Below are 19,817 nucleotides of genomic sequence, written 5' to 3'. Positions count from 1 at the left end.
TATGCCTGTTACATTTTTCCCATGTCTGTGAACATGCAGAACTCTGTTCTTTCTTTTTTATCCTGATATTTATCACACTTTGTTGTAATTACCAGTTTCCTCATTGACTTCCCCTTCTGGACTAAGAGCTGAGATACTGAGCTCTCCAAGGACATGGGTGTCCTTCAGTCAATGCTGGCATCTTAGCACTGACCCAAGTAGAGGCTTTACTCCCACTACCGTTACTTCACTGAAACTGAAAGAGTGATGCCTTCATTAAAAAAAAAAGTTATGCATTTTAAAGTGGCCCTAACTTGTTTACCTAACTTCTTTAAACAAAATATCACTTTATATAAGAAGATATTTTAATATTCTTTAGAAACAAAAAGAAAAGTAACACATTAATATATGTTCTTAGAGGCAGGGACCCAGTTAGAGGACTGACCTAAAATCTACGCTAGAGATCTGAGGATAGTTTATATACTTAAGGCAGATTAGTTAATAGGGACATGGTGTCCATGTGTTTGGCTTACCTGAACTCTGGATGAGTTAGAGTTTAAAGTTTTAGACTTTACCAAGATGAATTTACTCTTGCACCTTTAGAATAAAGATTCTTGTGCTAAGGCACTTCCCATGAAAACCACAGCAGTATTCTATGCATTCAAAAAACAACACAAGAAACAGCATTACTGGTAGAAATCCTTGCTTGCTCAGCTCTCTACCAAAATAAAAGTTAAATGTGTGTACTTTTTATGTTGGAATCTCAGAATTTCATTTTGTTTGAATGTCAGAATCAAGCAGATCAATCCTGCTGTGAATTGGGCTGGCTACTTTAGCATATAAACGTCCAAGAGGTGTTATAATAGATGGTGTTTTCAAAACATGAAAAAAAGTGAAAGGTGTATTGTGATAGATAAGCTTTTCTACCCTGCCTCTCTTACACAAATACACACAGATGTATCCGGACATTTCAAATTATTAATTTATATATATATATATATATATATATATATATATAATCTATTTCATTATGAGTTTAATTTCTTATAATGAGTATAAATTCTGAAAGCAAAATAAAAATCATACACCAAGATAAATTTCACGTACTTTTGTATTGTGTGGATATAGTTATATTAGCATGACCAAAGTATGGAGAAAACTATATACTTTAGTGGCATAAACTGTATGGTATGTGAATTATATCACAATAAGGCTGTATGTTGTTATTGTTTTGAGACCCCTTAGGAGAATGAACGAGCCACACACTGGAGGAAATCTCTGCATAACTCACATCTGGTAAAAGACTGGTATCTAAAATACACAAAGGACTCTTAAAGCTCAACAATAAGCCAACAAACAAACCATTTTTTAAATGTTTACTTAAAACCCCCTACCCCTTGGGGAAGGGGTAGGAAGAGAGGGAGACACAGAGTCCAAAATGGGCTCTAGGCTCTGAACTGTCAACACAGAGCCCAACGTGGGGCTCGAACTCACGAATTGGGAGACCATGACTTGAGCCAAAGTCAGATGCTTATCCCACTGAGCCATTCAGGTGCCCCTAAACAACCCAATTTTAAAATGATCAAAAGATCTAAGAGATACTTCACCAAAGAAGTTACACAAATGGAAAATAAGCATATGAGGTATTATTCAACATCAGCTATCAAGAGAGAATGGAAAATTAAAGCAATGATGTATCTCTGTACATCTATTAGGATAGCCAAACTCCAGAACATTGGTAACACCAAATGCTGGAGAAAATATGCTGCAAAAGAAACCTTTATTCATTACTGGTGGAAATATAAAACAATACAGCCTCGCTGAAAACAGTTTGGCAGTCTTCTGCAAACCTAAACATAATTATCATATGATCCTTAGTGTTTACTAGAATACATTAAAAAGTATGTCCACATAAAACCTGGGCATAGGGGCGCCTGGGTGGCGCAGTCGGTTAAGCGTCCGACTTCAGCCAGGTCACGATCTCGCGGTCTGTGAGTTTGAGCCCCGCGTCGGGCTCTGGGCTGATGGCTCAGAGCCTGGAGCCTGTTTCCGATTCTGTGTCTCCCTCTCTCTCTGCCCCTCCCCCGTTCATGCTCTGTCTCTCTCTGTCCCAAAAATAAATAAACGTTGAAAAAAAAAATTAAAAAAAAAACCTGCGCATAAATGTTTAATAGCAATTTAATCCATAATTGCCAAAACTTAGAAGACACAAAGATGCCCTTCAAGGTGAACAAACTGTTGTACAGTGATACAAGAAATATATTCAGTGCCCCTCCAGGAAAAAGCTATCAAGCCATGAAAAGAATGGGAATTTTAATTTTGTATTGCTAAAGAAATAAATCTATCTGAAAAGGTGATGTACTATATAATTCCAATTATGTGACATTCTCGACCAAAGAAAACTAAAGATACAGTAAAAAGATCAATAGTTGCTTGGGGCACCTGGGTGGCTCAGTCGGTTAAGTATCTGACTTTAGCCCAGGTCATGATCTCACAGTTCATGGGTTCAAGTCCCACACTGGGCTCTGTGTTGATGGTTCAGAGCCTGCAGCCTGCTTCGGATTCTGTGTCTCCCTCTCTCTCTGCCCCTCCCCCGCTCATGCTCTGTCTCTCTCTCTTTCAAAAATAAATGTTAAAAAAATTAAAAAAAAAAAAAAGATCAATAGTTGCCAAGGGTTCTAGGGAAGGGAGAGGGGGATGAATAAATGAAACACAGGGAATTGTTAGGGTAGTAAAATTTTTCAATATGATACTGTTAGGGTGGATACAAGTCACCATACATTTGTTAAAACCCATAGAATTTACAACAAAAAGAATGAACCCTAATGTAAAGTATGGACTTTAGTTGATAATAATATGTCAATATTGACTCATTGATTGTAACCAATGTGTACCACACTAATGCATGATGTTAATAATGGGGGAAACTGTATCTATGTTTGGGGGTCAGATGAAGTGGTATATGGGAACTCTATACTTTCTGCTCAATTTTTCTGAAAATTTCAAATTACTTTAAAAATAAAGTTTATTAATTAAAAAATTTTAATTTTAATATATATGTGTGTGTGTGTGTATATATATATATATATATATATATATATATATATAACGGATTATAGAAATGAAAACATACAAGAACAGAAATAACAAAATGGAAGGGCCCAGTGGTAGAGATGACAGTTGACTGAATCAGTGAACTTGAGGACAGATTCATAAAATTTACCCAACCTGAACAGTGAAGAGAAACTAGACAAGAAATGGAGTTTCAAGGATTTGTGGGATAACAACAAAATTCCCAATATTCCTAACATCCCAATCCCAGAGGGAAAAGAAAAAAAATGACATTAAGATACTATTTTAAGCAGTAATATAGATGCAAACTTTCCAAATTTGGCAAAAACACAAATTTACACATTCTGGCAGTTGACCAAATCCCAAACAGGATAATCCCAAAGAAATCTATGCCAAAGGCACATCATATTTACACTTCTAAAAGCTAGAGAGGATAAAACACAAAACAAAACAAAAAACAAACAAAAAGCAAAAACAAAAAACAAAAAACCCACGAACCTTGAAAGCAGCTAGAGAGAAATGATGTATTATCAGTAGGTAAAGAATGTCAGAGAACTGAATGCCAAAGAATGCATCTGAAATCATGGAGCGCAGAACAAAGTGATACACAGTTTTCCAAATGCTGGAAGGAAACAACTACCTATTATGAATTCTGTATCTGGTGAAAACTATACCCTCAGGAATGAAGGGGACATGAGGAAATTCTCAGATGAAGGAAAACTAAAGAATGTTTTGCTACAAGACCCACTTTAAGATTGGCTGAAAGAAGTTCTTTGAACAGAAAAGACACGATGAGAGTCCCAGAGGATCAGTGTGGTACGTAGGGCAGAAGTATACGCACACACAATAGTGCCCTCTCCTCGTGGATTTTATGTCATGTTGGATGGTTGAAACTAAACTTATAACATCTGATAATCATGATAATATTTTACTAGAGAATGTCAAGGGATATAAGTGGAAATGAAATTTTCATACTTGACCTGAAATGGTAAAACACAGAACATGTAGACTGCACTGTCACACATGTATATGGTAATACCCATAGCAAGCACAACAGATACAACGCAAATACAATACTCAAAAACACTGTACGGATGGTCTCCAACTTATGAGGGCTCAATTTCGGATATGTCAACTTTATGATGGTGCAAAACTGATATGCATTTAGCAGAAACTACTTTCAATTTTGTATTTGGATCTTTTCCCAGGCTAGCAATGTTTGGTAGAGTCTCTTGTGATTCTGGGCAGTGGCAGCAAGCCACAGCTCCCAGTCAGCTACACAGTAACAAGGGTAACAATGATACACTTAGACCCATTCTGTACCTGTGCAACTATTCTGTGCTTCACTTTCAGTATAGTATTCGATCAATTGCATGAGGTAGTCAGTACTTTCTTATAAAATAGTCTTTGTGTTTATGATTTTGTCCAACTCTAGGGTAAAGCAAGTGTTCTGAGCACATTTAAGGTAGCCTAGGATAATTATTATGTTCTGTAGGTTAGGTGTATTACCTGTGCTTTACTTACAATATTTTCAAATTACACTAGGTTTATTGGGCCATAACCCTATCATAAATTGAGGAATATCTGCGGATAAAACAAGACAAAATCTTTAAAAAAAACTACTCAAGTAACCACAGAAAGTATTGAATAGAGAAAACAAGAAATAAAGAAAATAAATAATAAAAATGGCAGAGTAAAGCACTAACGTATCAGTAATCACTTTAGATGTATAAGATATAAATACACAAATCAAAAACCAGACATTGGATTTTAAAAATTGCCCCATATATATTCAAATTATAAGAAGCTCACTACAAATTCAATGATATTGACAAATTGAAAATAAAAGAATGGAAAAAATAAATGCCATGTAACATTAATTTAAAACATTAATTTAAAACAAACATAAATGTCTATATATATATATACATATATATATATATACCTATATATATATATTAGACCATAGAACAAATAAAATTATAAGAGACATAGAAGGACATTAAATAATGATAAAAGTTCAATTCAGCAGGAAGACATAAAAGTGTATACACTAAAAAATAAAACTTCAAAAATACATAAAAACTGAGTTGAAAAGAGAAATAAACAAATCCACAATTACAGTTTTCAACACCCCTCTTGGAAACTGACAGAACTACTAGAAAGAAAATTAAAAAGGACATAGATGATCTGAAGAACACAAACAATAAACAGTATCTAATGGATATATATATATTGAACAATCCACTCAACAAAAGGAGAATACACAATTTTATTTTAGGCACCAATAAGACATTCACCAAGATAGGTCATATTTTGTATCATAAAACAAGCCTCAATAAACTTAAAAGAACTGGCATCCCACAGAGTGTATTCTCTGATGATAATGGAATAAAACTAGAAATCAATAACAGAAAGGCAACAGAAACCTATTGTACGTTCTAAATTATTCATTGATTAAAAGTAATATTTCCTAGTAGCCCCTGCTTCATTGTGTGTTCATTGTGTGTTTCTGTGTACCTGTGTGTGAACAATTTAAAGCAAACAAAAAATGCAATGTAAAAGTGTTTAGGATGATACTTGCAGAAGAATAAACAGAATTAGGCGCCTAATTTCAGCTGGCCTACCCGAGACCCTCTGAGCGCCAACCCTAGTCCCAGGCGCGGTCCCGTTTCCGCTCCAACAAGATGAAAGAAACTATCAAGAACCAAGAGAAACTCACCAAACTGCAAGGACAAGTGCGTGTTGGTGGGAAAGGAAGTGCTCCCCGAAAGAAGAAGGTGGTTCATAGAACAGCTACAGCAGATGATAAAAAAAACTTCAGTTCTCCTTAAAGAAGTTAGGGGTAAACAATATTTCTGGTTTTGAAGAAGTGAGTATGTTCACAAACCACGGAACAGTGACCCACTTTAACAACCCTAAAGTTCAGGCATCCCTGGCAGTGAACACTTTCACCATTACAGGCCGCGCTGAGACAAAGCAGCTGACAGAAATGCTGCCCATTATCTTAAACCAACTTGGTGCAGACAGTCTGACTAGGTTAAGAAGGCTGGCTGAAGCTCTGCCCAAACAATCTGTGGATGGAAAGGCACCACTTGCTACCAGAGAGGATAATGATGATGAAGTTCCAGATCTTATGGAGAACTTTGATGAAGCTTCCAAGAATGAAGCAAACAGAGATGAGTCAACTTCTGAAGAAGATAAAACTTGAAGAAGTTACTGGGAGCTGCTATTTTATATTATGCCTGCTTTTTAAAAATTTTGTTCATGGATCTGATAAATTCTAGATCTCTAATATTTTTAAGCCCAAGCCTCTTGGATACTGCAGCTCTTTTCAGTTTTTGCTTATACACAATTCATTCTTTGCAGCTAATTAAGCTGAAGAAGCCTGGGAATAAAGTTTGAAACAAGATTAATAAAGTTCTTTGCCTAGTAAAAAAAAAAAAAAAAAAAAAGAATAAACAGAGTCATTACTGTAATGATGGTTAAAATTATTAAGTCATTGTTTACCTTCTCCCTATAAATATACCTAATAGTTCTTATTTGGGTAAGGTGATTATTCACATGTGTTATCTAATAAAAATACATCAATGTTCCAAGTTAAATTTTGTATTAAATTGGTTTATTAAAACAACCAATCGGGGGAAATTAACAGAAGGTGGTCAAAAGGTACAAATTTACAAATATAAGGTAAATAAATACTAGGGATGTAATGTGCATGATGATTATGCCTAACAGTGCTGTGTGATATACACAAGAAAGTAAATCCTCAGAGTTCTCACAACAAGGAGAAACATTTTTCCCCTTCTTTCTTTTCCTTTTATTGTATCCATATAAGAAGATGGATATTAGCTGAACCTACTGTAGTAATCATATTTGTAATATTTGTAAATCAAACTATTATGTTGTATGCCTTAAACTGATACAGTGATGTATGTCATTTATTTCTCAATGAAACTTGAAAAAAAAGACAGAATCTCCCCCCTCACACACACACACACACACACACACACACACACACACACACACATAGATATTTATATCTGTATCTATACCTATCTACATCTAGATGGAGAGAGAGAGAGAGAGAGAGAGAGAGAGAGAGAGAGAATACCAGTTTACTAATCCTGGAGTAGCAGGAAAGACATGGCCTATTCCTTGGAATGATTTTACAGAGAATGTAGAGCAAGATCAGAGGAAATGGGTGTTCATACTTGTATATGTGTATGTGTACTGAATGCTAAGGGTAGCTCTACAGTTTTGCTATGTGATTCAAATGTGATTCATTCACATTCAAATGTGATTGAATGCAATTTGAAAACTTGAGGGTTTCAATTATTAATATTTAATATGCAATCATTTATTTTTAGTTTGGTCTAAATGAGATGGGATTTCATATCCTTTTAATTTTATTAACTTTGGCTGTTATGGACAAACATTTATGTTCCCCCCAAAATCATATATTGAAGCTCTAATACTCAGTGTGATGGTATTTAGTGGGGCCTTTGGAAGGTAATTAAGCTTAGATAAGGTCATGAAGGCGGAGTCATCCTGATGGAATATGCCTTTATAAGAAGAGGAGGAGACACCAGGGCTTTCTTTCTCTCTTCTATGTGAAGATACAGTGAGAAGGCAACAGTCTGCAAACCAGGAAAAAGGCTCTGACAAGAACCCAATCATACTGGCATCTTGATCTTGGACTCCCAGCATTCAAACTTGTGAGAAAATAAATATCTGTTGTTAAGCCACCCAGTCCATGGTACTTTTTTTCTGGTAGCCCAAGGTGACTAAGATGCGTGTGATAGGTATTGAGAGGAGGAAGAATCTAGAAATCTTAATCTGCAGAATAAAGCAGATACAAAAAGTTGCCTGGCATTTTAATTTAAATTATGACATGAATGATAGGAAGTCAGGGAACTTTGCAAAAAGCCAAGGTAAGACTTTCAGAAGGAAGGAACAGCAAATGCAAAGCCTGTTGAATATTAATGAAAATACTAAGGAGGCTGCATATTCAGAGCATCAAAAGTGAAGAAGAGACTGTAGAAAGAAATTGATATTGGAGGCTGGGTTGGAGTCAAATTGTGCAGGGTCTTTTCAGACTCAATAATATGTTGGCTATTCTCCTTGCATACTCCATTAAAAAGTCTAAGCAGAGTTTGGTTTACACTTAAAACACTTTCTCACCGGGAGGTTAGGGTGGTGGGAATGGAATAAGAAAGACCAGGAAGGAGGCAAGTGTAGAAAACAATGTGAGAACTGATAGTATTGTGAATTAGGGTTATGTCATTGAAGGTAGAGAGTTCAAAATATACCTGTTGAGTAGCACTCACAGGATTTCCTAATGGATCAGACGTCAGAGACTTTTATATAAGCAACAAGATGGTTGGTGGTATCCTTAAATAAAATGAAAGGCTGGGGAGAAACAGATTTAGGAGGGGGAAAAAAGAGCTCCAAGTTGGACATGCTGACTTTGATATGTAAGTTTTGATGAAGACTGTCTCACTGACCAATTTTAGTCCTTTTTTCAATTAGGCTTCATCTTGGACCTGTCCTTAGCCTGCTTAGCCCAGTTTGGCAAGAATCTTGCCAAGGAAGTATAAGGAGAATCTCCCCCAAATGCCTGCATTGTTGATATCTGATGCCCCTTGATATCTGTTTAAAGTCCTCATTACAACCCTTGATATCTGATCACTTTGGCCTGCCTGTAGCATGAATCTTGTTAAGCCAACTTACTGAAAATCTCCCTATTCATGATTCTCTCCTCTTAGAAAATTTCCATCTACTGACCCTGTCACTTTTCTCTTTGGCCACGAATTCCAAATTGTGCTTGTTGAACTTAGAGTTGAGCTCAGTGATACACCAAAATCTCTCCTTCCTATTGAAAAAGTACCAGATAAAATTTGTCTTTACTGCCTTCAACAAGTGTCTGGATCTATTTCTCTTTAACAGTTTGCATTATTAGATTATCTCTGATAATCAGACACAAATGCAAATCTTCTCTACCAAAATACAATTTTTCTAAAGCAGATAGCCAGCTAGAATGAGTTCCTCAATTCTTCTATCCCTCAGAGAAACACGCGCTGAGCAAAATGCAATCGCTGCATCCAGAGGTATGTCTGTGACCATTAGAAGTTGCCCATGAATTTGTAGCTCTAAGTACCAAGCTGAGAGATGCTTCTGAAAGAAGCCAACAGCAATAGGTAGCTCTATGGTTCAATGGAAATGCTGCTACCCACGGAAACACTGGCTGGCCCTGCATTTTATGTAGATGGGATCATTTTCTCTCCAGTAATTACACTCCTTTGAGCTTTCACCTCATGTACATCTTTGGCATTTCGACTCCCAATAACATTTCCTAATGTTAAAATTTACTCTATTGTGAACTTAACTCTGAATGAAAACATATTTATAAAGGAACTACTCTGCAAGGTACAGAAAAAATCACTATAAACAGTAGAATTTATTATAGTAAATGCTGTTTTCGCAGGTGCAATAAAATTTGGTTTTAAGTTATATTGACTTACTAAACATAGATTAATATAGGTAGAGATATACATTACACTCTTAATTTATAATTCCAAAAGCTGAAGTATTTGTTCTTTAATAATACCGTTTTTCTTTTCCTTAATGAAAAACTACAAGTCATGTAACTGTTTTCGTCACTGGCAAAATGAAGCAGCAGGTGAAAAATCCTACTGTTGTTTCCATCCATAGATATAATGTCAATGGTAGTGGGATAGAATAAGACATCAGATTTCACCAGGCAAAATCTGTTACCTAGGACTGCTGTCCAAAGCTGCCTGTCTTTACCTTGGGTTGATATCAGCCTGTAATGGTAACTGGTATGTTTTCTATTCAGCCTGACATATACTCCTTGCTGGTAATGAGATTTGGAAAGAAAACCTAATGACATTTCCTACCCAATATATCTGATGGCGGCAGAGTAGAAGACAATGCTATGCAGGGCGTTTTTCCTTCCCCGTGAAGAGTAATGTCACAGCAGAAATCTTTGGCATGGAAGTTGCTTACAGTAGACTTATGTCACTTTGAAAATAGCAGTAACAACAACAACAATAATAATAATTCCATGACTGACAGTGAATGGTATAGCACACCACAAAATCTTAAAATAATTTAAGTGACAAATGACAAACATTTCAACTTCCTTGCATTTTGTGGACATTTTCCCCCCTAAATAGTTTGAGTTTTCTGGTACAAATGATTTATATTTTCTTAAGATAGAAAATCCTTTAAAGTCTCATGTATTAATAATAGAAACATACATCCACTAAATGATAGGTTTTTCTTTACTTCTATGAAGTAGTGAATGATTTTTATTCAACCTGGAAGTGTTCCCTTCACTCTGTAACAATCAACTTAAATGTCATGAAGTCTCTAAAGCTTTATCAAGCTTTCTCCTTTAGAGTAACTGTTTTCCTCATACTATTTAACAACATTTGTTTATTAATTTAATACACTTATTGAGTGTCAGCACAGGTTTTGAGCAAGAAAATATAGTAAGTTAAGAGAGATATGTTCTCTTCCTAACAGGGTTCACATGCATGGGGTAAGGAGAAGTTAGAGTAAATAAACAAGATGACTGCAGATTGTGAGAAATGTCATGAAATTAACAAATTGGGTAATATATGACAAAATATGTGACTGAGTGAAGCATATTCAAAGCATCCATCCTCTGTAAAACGATCAGAAAAGACCCTGCTAAGGATATGTCCTAAGACCAAAGGATAGGAATATGGATGAATTGATGGTATCCAATCAAAGAGCATTCTGGGAAGTAAGAGCAGCAAGTGCAAAAATACTAAGGTAGGAAAAGACCTTGGCCCGTTCAAAGAACACAGAGACACCTGTAGGATGATCCTGAGGATCTTTGAGAGACAGGACACTACATCTTATATATCTTCTGATTCCTGTCTTCTAGCAAACACTTTAAAAGGAATACTACAAACTTTTTTGGTTCATAAAGAATAAGCAATTGAGATATAGGTTTATAAAGCTAACAGGTTTTTAAAAAATATATCATCTTGTGAAATGACATTAACATAATAAAATAACTAACAGCAAGATAGGACAATGTATAATTTTGCTAAAAGTGTGTGGGAGAGGCAATTGAAGTAATTACGTGATAAGAGAAATTGGTATCATTTTTAATAGTCAAGAAAACTTTATTATTTTTGAATAAGGAAACAGATTTGAGCTTTCCATTATGACTGAATCTTTAATTTTAGTAGGAATCTGTCAATTTGAGATTTGATTGATAAATTTTAAGCAACATTTTATTTAATGGTGGTTAAGGGTGAGTATGTTTGTATGTTTCTCTTATATTGAGAAACATAAAGTAAAGGCAATTATTAGTTAATGCTGATGTACTAGATCTAAGAAGTGTATATGCTGGAGGAAAAAAAAAGCAAATAACTTAAGAGTGCTTAGAAAGGTCTTTCATTATTGAGGTTGGTTTTACACACTTCCTTTCCTAAGAACTTCTCACCTCGTGCCATGTCCTTCATTTATGACATATTTATGAGTAGCAGTTTACATGACGCTTTACCAAAAAGAATAAACATATCTAGAACATTTTTAGGACCAACAAGATATTTGGAAATACTCTGACCATTTTTCAGTTAAAACATCATGGTCTTCTGTGCAAGCTAAAGAATATAGCTTATTAAAATTAATTAATTAAAAAATCAAAGCTTTCTTATATTAGCAATATTTACTGAGACCACAATAAACATTTTTGAATTCGTTTAATCATTGAAAAATCTTTTAACAATATTAAATTTACTTTTAAGGAATATAAGTTCCTGTGAAGATTGGGTACCCAATTGATAAACATTTTCCTTTGATGCTATTTGTTTTCATTCATACAGATTTTTAATATAGATCATCTAATTTTAATGTAGTACTGACTTTTGTATGTTGGAAACTACAAACAGCCCCAGGGTAGTGATTCTGTTGAGGAGCTGAGGTTTTTATTGAACTTACTGAGATTCTCAATGTGTTTACTCTGTGAATATATTTAATACATAAGCAAGACATTAGGAAAAGAAAGGAGAAATGGTTGACTTGTTAAGATCTTTTATGTGGTTACCATGTGCCTCTCGTATTCTCAAAAATATTAAACATGTTCAAAGATATAGTATTTCTTTTCATCTTCATTTTCTCTGTAGCTCTTAGAGCTATAGCAAACATAGTAGGTGCTTGATAAATACTGTGTGAATTGAGTGTGTCATTCTTGAACGATCTTTTTTTTTGCCTGAGAAGTTACCTTTAGTTTTTGATTCCAGATGGAGACTACAGATCAATACCTATTATTTCCTAGAAATGGGGCAAGAGAGTAGCTGTTTATTGTACGGATAAAGCCCACAGACATATTTTGTATTCATTAAATAAAAAGAAAATTATAATTTAAGCCCTAACTTAAAAATAATTAATGGATGGACACGTGAAAATCTATCCCTGGGATAAAAGAATCTAGATTTGCATTGTTCTGGATTAAAAGATAGAGACTAGGTAATATTGTTAAATATAGTATTAAATTATGTCTAATACGTAAAAATTAAAAATGCATTTATTCTTTATTCATTCATTTAAAAATAATATAGATTTTGTCCAGCACTGTTGATGCTAGAGAAAATGCTTTGAAGGAAACATAATCTTCTTAGCCTTATGGAATTTATGTTTTATTTGGAATGAGGAGTGGGAGAAGAGGATAATAAATGAATGAATGATTAAATTTATTATAAGCTAAACAGTGAAATTTACTGAAAAGAAAAAAAAAAACAGGTTAGGTAAGGGAGATTATAAACTGCCAGGTGTGAGCATATTGCTATTTTATAAAGACTTCAAAAGCACTGTAACTGGGGTATAAAGAGTAGCCAGGAGGAGACCTCATTGCTAGAGTGTGATATGAGCAAAAATTTGACAGAAGAGAGGAAGTGAGCCACATGGCTGCATGGGGACAGAGTGCTGAGGGCAAAGGCCCTGTGAAGAGTGAATACTTGGGAGTGTCCAAGAAGCACAGAGATCCAATATGGCTGCAGTGGGAGTGAGTGAGCTGGATGTCAAGAGAAAATGAGATTGGAGGGATAATTTCAAAACACTAGGCACTACTTATTCCAAAAAATACACAGTTTTATAACAATAAACTTACTTTCTAAGTGTTCTCTGGTATCTTTTATATACCAAGCATGCTGTTAATTGCTTACTATGAATACTATTTAATTCTCATAATCATCCTGTAAATAAATCTTAGAGAGGTCATATAATTTGGCAAAGTTATGAAACAGGTAAGTTCCTGAAGAGAGGCAAATTTGTAGCCAATATTGTTTTTTTCTTTTCATTTATCTTGAAAATTATTGATCACTTATTAGTTTAATTCCTTTCTTTTACCTGTGTATATTTGGATGGAATGATCTAAGTCAGAACAATATTTAGTATGCAACTAACAGCAGCCTTGTCTCTACGGAAGTGGCTGAAGTATGCTGCAAAATAACATTCTAATATCCGATTCATTGAGCTGCACCCATTTGTCATGGCATGCGATAAGTATCTAGCAACACCACTTCTGCACTTATGACCTGTTCAAATTTTATGCCCTATACAAGTGTTTGCATGCTATATAAATCCAGCTGCAAGCTGAATATCTGTAATCACAGTTAAAAATTAATAAATTAATGATCTAAACTCACAGTTTAAAAGTAATGATCCTTGCACAACAGAGGAATAAGCACTAGGTAGGTGAGCAAACCGAATGTAAGTTTGATTCTGAATTCATATTGTACCCAAATATAATTGCTTCTGATAAAGACCAGTTTCAGAGGAATTGCTCTTCATTCAGTGCCTTTCCATCACTCCAAAACATAAGATGAATGGAAAGGGGGATTGTGTGCTAGTGCTTAAACACAGTGAGAACATAAAGGAAATTTGCCTATCAGTGGATCTTATACAGTTCAGATAGATTGTTGATGTACCAGAAGGTTCTTTTGAATTAAGTCACCAGTCATCTGAAGCTCTTTCAGAAGTTTAGACAGCCCAGCAGTGACTTGCAATTTCTGATACCAGTGACAAATGACCTAAATCAAAAATATTGGATTTGCATATTCATAATGCAATTTGAGTACTAATGCTCTTGACCGCTAGGGAACTCTTGATATAATTATGTTAATTTCCAATATGTTTCCCAATGTTCTCTCTGTACCAGTGATTGCTTACATGAAAGTTAATATTTTATATTTAAGATAAAGCATGAAAATAAATAGCACTATTTGTTTCATAGAAGCTGTATTATATTAGAAAATGTATTCACATAGGAAATATGAAGATAATTGACAGATTGTAGCTGAACTAATATTGAATTTGTTTATATTTAAATTGCCTTTAGATCAAAGTCACTATATTGTAACATTTCTGTGAAAAATGCATTGGCTAGAGAATACTGCAGTTCGTTTGGCCACCTTAACAATTGATGCCATGGTTTCTTGAGCAATTTGACTGCAGTAATATATATAGAGGATATAGACAGACAAAAGAAATGAATTGACATGCCCCTGTCCAGTGCAACTCAGAATAAAGCCTTGACAATTATTAAGCAAATCTGTGAATAATTAATAATTAATGGTGTGAATACATACAGTACCTGAAAACTAAATAATATAAAAAACACCTTTTGTTCGACCTACAAACATAAAATATAATTCAACTCTGAATGTTTCCATCAGGTTACAGGGAAGTAGATGTGCATATCTCAATGAAAATACAGTCATGTTCTCTTCTTTTTGAATATGCTCGGTAAATTCCTCTGAAGGAGAGGTTAAACAAATTTTTCCAATTTACCTTGGTTTCACCAAACAAGAATATCAAATATGTCTCACTATAATGCATATAAAATATTTAATACATCCAAAACACTATGTGACACAGTAAGGAATTAAGTTCCTCTTTTTAAATATAATGATTGAAAATAGAAAGGCATTAGAGTAAAAATGAACAGAACAAATACATGCATGGATTTGAGGTATTATGAGTGATAATGTGTTTATTGTATGATGATCATAATGTTGAATTTAGCAGACCAATTTTATTGTGTAGATTAAATAAAGATAGTAAAATTCTTTCTAAATTTCGGCTACTTAATAGCAAATGTTCTTATTGAACAAAAAGAAAAGGACTTGCTGATTAGGAGCCTTGAGTTCTAAAGCTCTGTTTTATAAAGGTGTCTGAGAACTTGCATAGAGTAATGTTTGAGTGCCTCAGTGGTAACCTTAAGAATAAAAAGTCATTGCTAAAGTTAAGAAAAGGACATTTTTGTTCAGCAAGATCTAACTAGAATGAATAAAAATGAGATCATTAATCAAAACAATGCCAATGTCCAAGAGATTCCAAAAATTTAGAAAAGAAGGGTATTTCTGCATGAAGGAACACATGTCAGAGAAGATAGAGGTAAAAAGGCCCAAGAATTGAAAAAAAAAAAAATCACCAAGAAGCCACTGTGAAATAAATTTGCATAATGTTGCATTTCACCTTTCCCCAGGGAAGAGGACATTTGATCAGCCCTAGCCAGGCCATCCTTTGTAATTATAATTACTATTAAATGTAAAATTAAGTAGCATTGTATAATTGTGTATATTTAACTGTCTCTGTTAATGTTATACTAAACACCCAAGGGAAAAAAAAAACAGAAAAACTTTACAGCCATATTATTTTATATCAACTTATATTCAACTTAGATACTCAGTGCAATATCTAAATTGAAAGATTTAATAGGGTATGAACTAACCAGTATTTTCTAAGAACTTTTGCCAGTTTACATTGGTCAAAACATTCTTACTTCCTGTATATTAGTTTCTTCAACAAAGATAACAAATAGAGAAGGTTTTAGTGGTAACAATATAAAGTAACCAAAGACAATTATCTAAATTATATCTTCTAACATACAAAGAAGTTGTAGAGAATGATAAAAAAAAAATTGTCCTGAAAAATTAAATTAAGGAATCATAAATTTTAAGATTGAATCATTAACACAGATGATGAAGTAAGTTTTATTTCCATGTATAAAAAGCAACTGATGCTAATTATTTTGAAGTGTTTCTTCTTTTATTTTTATTATTTTTATTTTATTATTTATTTTTTTAAATTTATGTCCAAATTAGTCAGTCTATAGTGCAACAGTGATTTCAAGAGTAGATTCCTTAGTGCCCCTTACCCATTTAGCCCATCCCCCCTCCCACAACACCTCCAGTAACCCTCAGTTTGTTCTCCATATTAATGAGTCTCTTGTTTTGTCTCCTTCCCTGTTTTTATATTGTTTTTGTTTCCCCTCCATTATGTCCATCTGTTTTGTCTCTTAAAGTCTTCGTATGAGTGAAGTCATATGATTTTTGTCTTCTGACTGACTAATTTCACTTAGCATAATACCCTCCAGCTCCATCCATGTAGTTGTAAATGACAAGATTTCATTCTTTTTGATTGCCGAGTAATACTCCATTGTGTATACACACACACACATATATATATATATATATATATATATATATATATGCCACATCTTCTTTATCCATTTGTCCATCGATGGACGTTTGGACTCTTTCCATACTTTGGCTATTGTTGATAGTGCTGCTATAAACATTGGGGTGCATGTGTCCCTTCGAAACAAAACACCTGTATCCCTTGGGTAAATGCCTAGTAGTGCAATTGCTGGGTCGTAGGGTAGTTCCATTTTTAGTTTTTTGAGGAACCTCCATACTGTCTTCCAGAGTGGCTGCACCAGCTTGCATTCCCACCAACAATGTAAAGGAGATCCTCTTTCTCTGCATCCTCGCTAAATCTGTTGTTGCCTGAGTTGTTAATGTTAGCCATTCTAACAGGTGTAAGGTGGTATCTATTGTGGTTTTGATTTGTATTTCCCAGATGATGAGTGATGTGGAGCATTTTTTCATGTGTCGGTTGGCCATCTGGATGTCTTCTTTGAAGAAGTGTCTATTCATGTCTTTTGCCCATTTCTTCACTGGATTGTTTGTTTTTTGGGTGTTAAGTTTGATAAGTTCTTTATCAATTTTGGATACTAACCCTTTATCTGATATGTCATTTGCAAATATCTTCTCCCATTCTTTCAGTTGCCTTTTAGTTTTGCTGATTGTTTCCTTCACTGTGCAGAAGATTTTTATTTTGATGAGGTCCCAGTAGTTCATTTTTGCTTTTGTTTCTCTTGTCTCTGGAGACATGTTGAGTAAGAATCTGCTGAGGCCAAGGTCAAAGAGGTTTTTGCCTGCTTCCTCCTGGAGGATTTTGATGGCTTCCTGTCTTACATGTAGGTATATCATCCATTTTGAGTTTATTTTTGTGTATGGTGTAAGCAAGTGGTCCAGGTTCATTCTTTTGCATGTCTCTGTCCAGTTTTCCCAGCACCACTTGCTGAAGAGACTGTCTTTATTCCATTGGATATTCTTTCCTGCTTTGTCAAAGATTAGTTGGCCATACGTTTGTGGGTCCATTTCTGGGTTCTCTATTCTGTTCCACTGATCTGAGTGTCTGTTCTTGTTCCACTACCATACTGTCTTGATGATTATAACTTTGTAGTATAGCTTGAAGTCATATATGAACAACCCAATGCTAATATCATCCTCAATGGGGAAAAACTGAGAGCTTTCCCCCTAAGGTCAGGAACAAGACAGGGATGTCCAATCTCACCACTCTTATTCAACATAGTATTGGAAGTCTTAGCCTCTGCAATTAGACAACACAAAGAAATAAAAGGCATCCAAATCAGCCAGGAGGAGGTCAAACTTTCACTCTTTGCAGATGACATGATACTCCACATGGAAAACCCAGAAGATTCCACTGAAAACTGTTATAATTGATTCATGAATTCAGCAAAGTTGCAGGATATGAAATCAATGCACAGAAATCAGTTGCATTCGTGTACACCAACAATGAAACGACAGAAAGAGAAATCAAGCAATCGATCCCAGTTACAGTTGCACCAAAACCCATAAAATACCTAGGAATAAATCAAACCAAAAAGGTAAAAAATCTGTACACTGAAAACTATAGAAAGCTTATGAAAGAAATTGAAGAAGACACAAAAGAATGGAAAAAGATTCCATGCTCTTGGATAGGAAGAACAAATATTGTTAAAATGTCGATGCTACCCAAAACAATCTACATATTCAATGCAATCCCTATCAAAATAACACCAGCATTCTGCACAGAGCTAGAACAAATAATCCCAAAATTTGTATGGAACCAGAAAAGACCCCAAATAGCCAAAGCAATCTTGATGGTTCTTTTAAATCAGTGGATGAAGAAATAAACAAGGTGCCGTGATTTCCAGATTTTATTCATACATGTTTCAATAAGATAAATATTAGATGATGTACTTAATGACTGAAGGTTTCAAATAACCAGAGAATACATTATCTTTTTGAATAATCATATTATTAATATTATTATTAATTTTAGAGCTTTTATGTAGCTCTATTGCATACATTAGTTATAGCACAACAATTTACATTCTAGCTTTATACACTTGAGAAAGAAGGGTATGTTCACGTTTTCAACGTTTATTTATTTTTGGGACAGAGAGAGACACAGCATGAACGAGGGAGGGGCAGAGAGAGAGGGAGACACAGAATCGGAAACAGGCTCCAGGCTCTGAGCCATCACCAGAGCCTGACGCGGGGCTCGAACTCACGGACCGCGAGATCGTGACCTGGCTGAAGTCGGACGCTTAACCGACTGCGCCACCCAGGCGCCCCACACGTTTTTAAAAAATAGGTTTTATTTGTTAATGCCGCCTCTATCTAGATACATTTAGAGCAGTTTATATATGGAACTGTCAAGTTCAGTTCATTTACTAATGACTTCCATATCTTTTCTGGCCTAAATTTCATTGAACATCAGTTGAATACTATTGGATACACAGAACAGATCATTTCCAGCATGTCACTTTTCTGCCAACAAACAATCTAAAAACTCATTATTCTCTACATCACATTCTACTTTGGGTGAGCAAATTTCACATTGTGAGACAATGTCAACTATGTGTTAAACTGACGGTGGAGGTTCATGGATTTAATTTGCTAAAGCCACATATTTTTTTAAAAATGGACTCAGAGAAGGTAACTTCAATCCTTATACCCTCATAAAATATGATGGGCAAGGAGAACTGCATTACTGCATCAACAAATTTGGTATTAATTATGAAGGGTGGGTGAGTTTTAGATTTAGTTTAAAACCTCATCTACTTATAACTATTATAACCAATATCAGGATGAGTAGTTATATAAAGCCCATTTATATGTTTATTTGCTTTAACCGAGGAAAACAAACGAAAGCATAAAGGTGCAAAACCACACATGCACACATGCATATCTACTAAGTAATGTAAGAGGTTATTCATCCAATTTTTAGCGAGAGGTCATATGCATACTATTCACAAAGATAAATAACAGTGATTTGTGGAAATAAATTATTCTTATAGCATAAATTCACTTCATATTTTTAAATAGAGTAAATACTTCTACAAAACAGAAAATGTCATGCATGTCTTTTTCTCATTTTCCACCTCCATTCTACTTTTCCAAGTCAGTTTTATATTCTAAAAAGTAAAGCAGGGAGCAAGCACATGAGTTATGACAAATTTCCCTAAGATGTTTCTAATTAGAGCCCTTTCACAGCACTCATTTTGCTTACCACCATTGTCCCTTCCCCCCAAATTTTGTACTTATTCCATCACCTCAAAAGCATTT

General features: G+C 34.7%; 1 long non-coding RNA gene and 1 pseudogene across 1 annotated transcript in view; both read left to right on the top strand.

The window, feature by feature from the left end:
- The window catches only part of LOC123598385, a 70,555-nt gene that overhangs the window by 3,458 nt on the left and 47,280 nt on the right, over positions 1-19,817 (top strand). The gene's annotated exons all lie outside the window — the stretch shown is intronic.
- Positions 5,633-6,506, top strand: LOC123598381 (annotated as a pseudogene).

The sequence above is a fragment of the Leopardus geoffroyi genome, chromosome A1, assembly GCF_018350155.1.
Source record: "Leopardus geoffroyi isolate Oge1 chromosome A1, O.geoffroyi_Oge1_pat1.0, whole genome shotgun sequence".
Lineage (NCBI taxonomy): Eukaryota > Metazoa > Chordata > Mammalia > Carnivora > Felidae > Leopardus > Leopardus geoffroyi.
The sequence above is the reverse complement of the archived record's forward strand: the minus strand, read 5'-3'. Positions and strand labels throughout refer to the sequence as shown.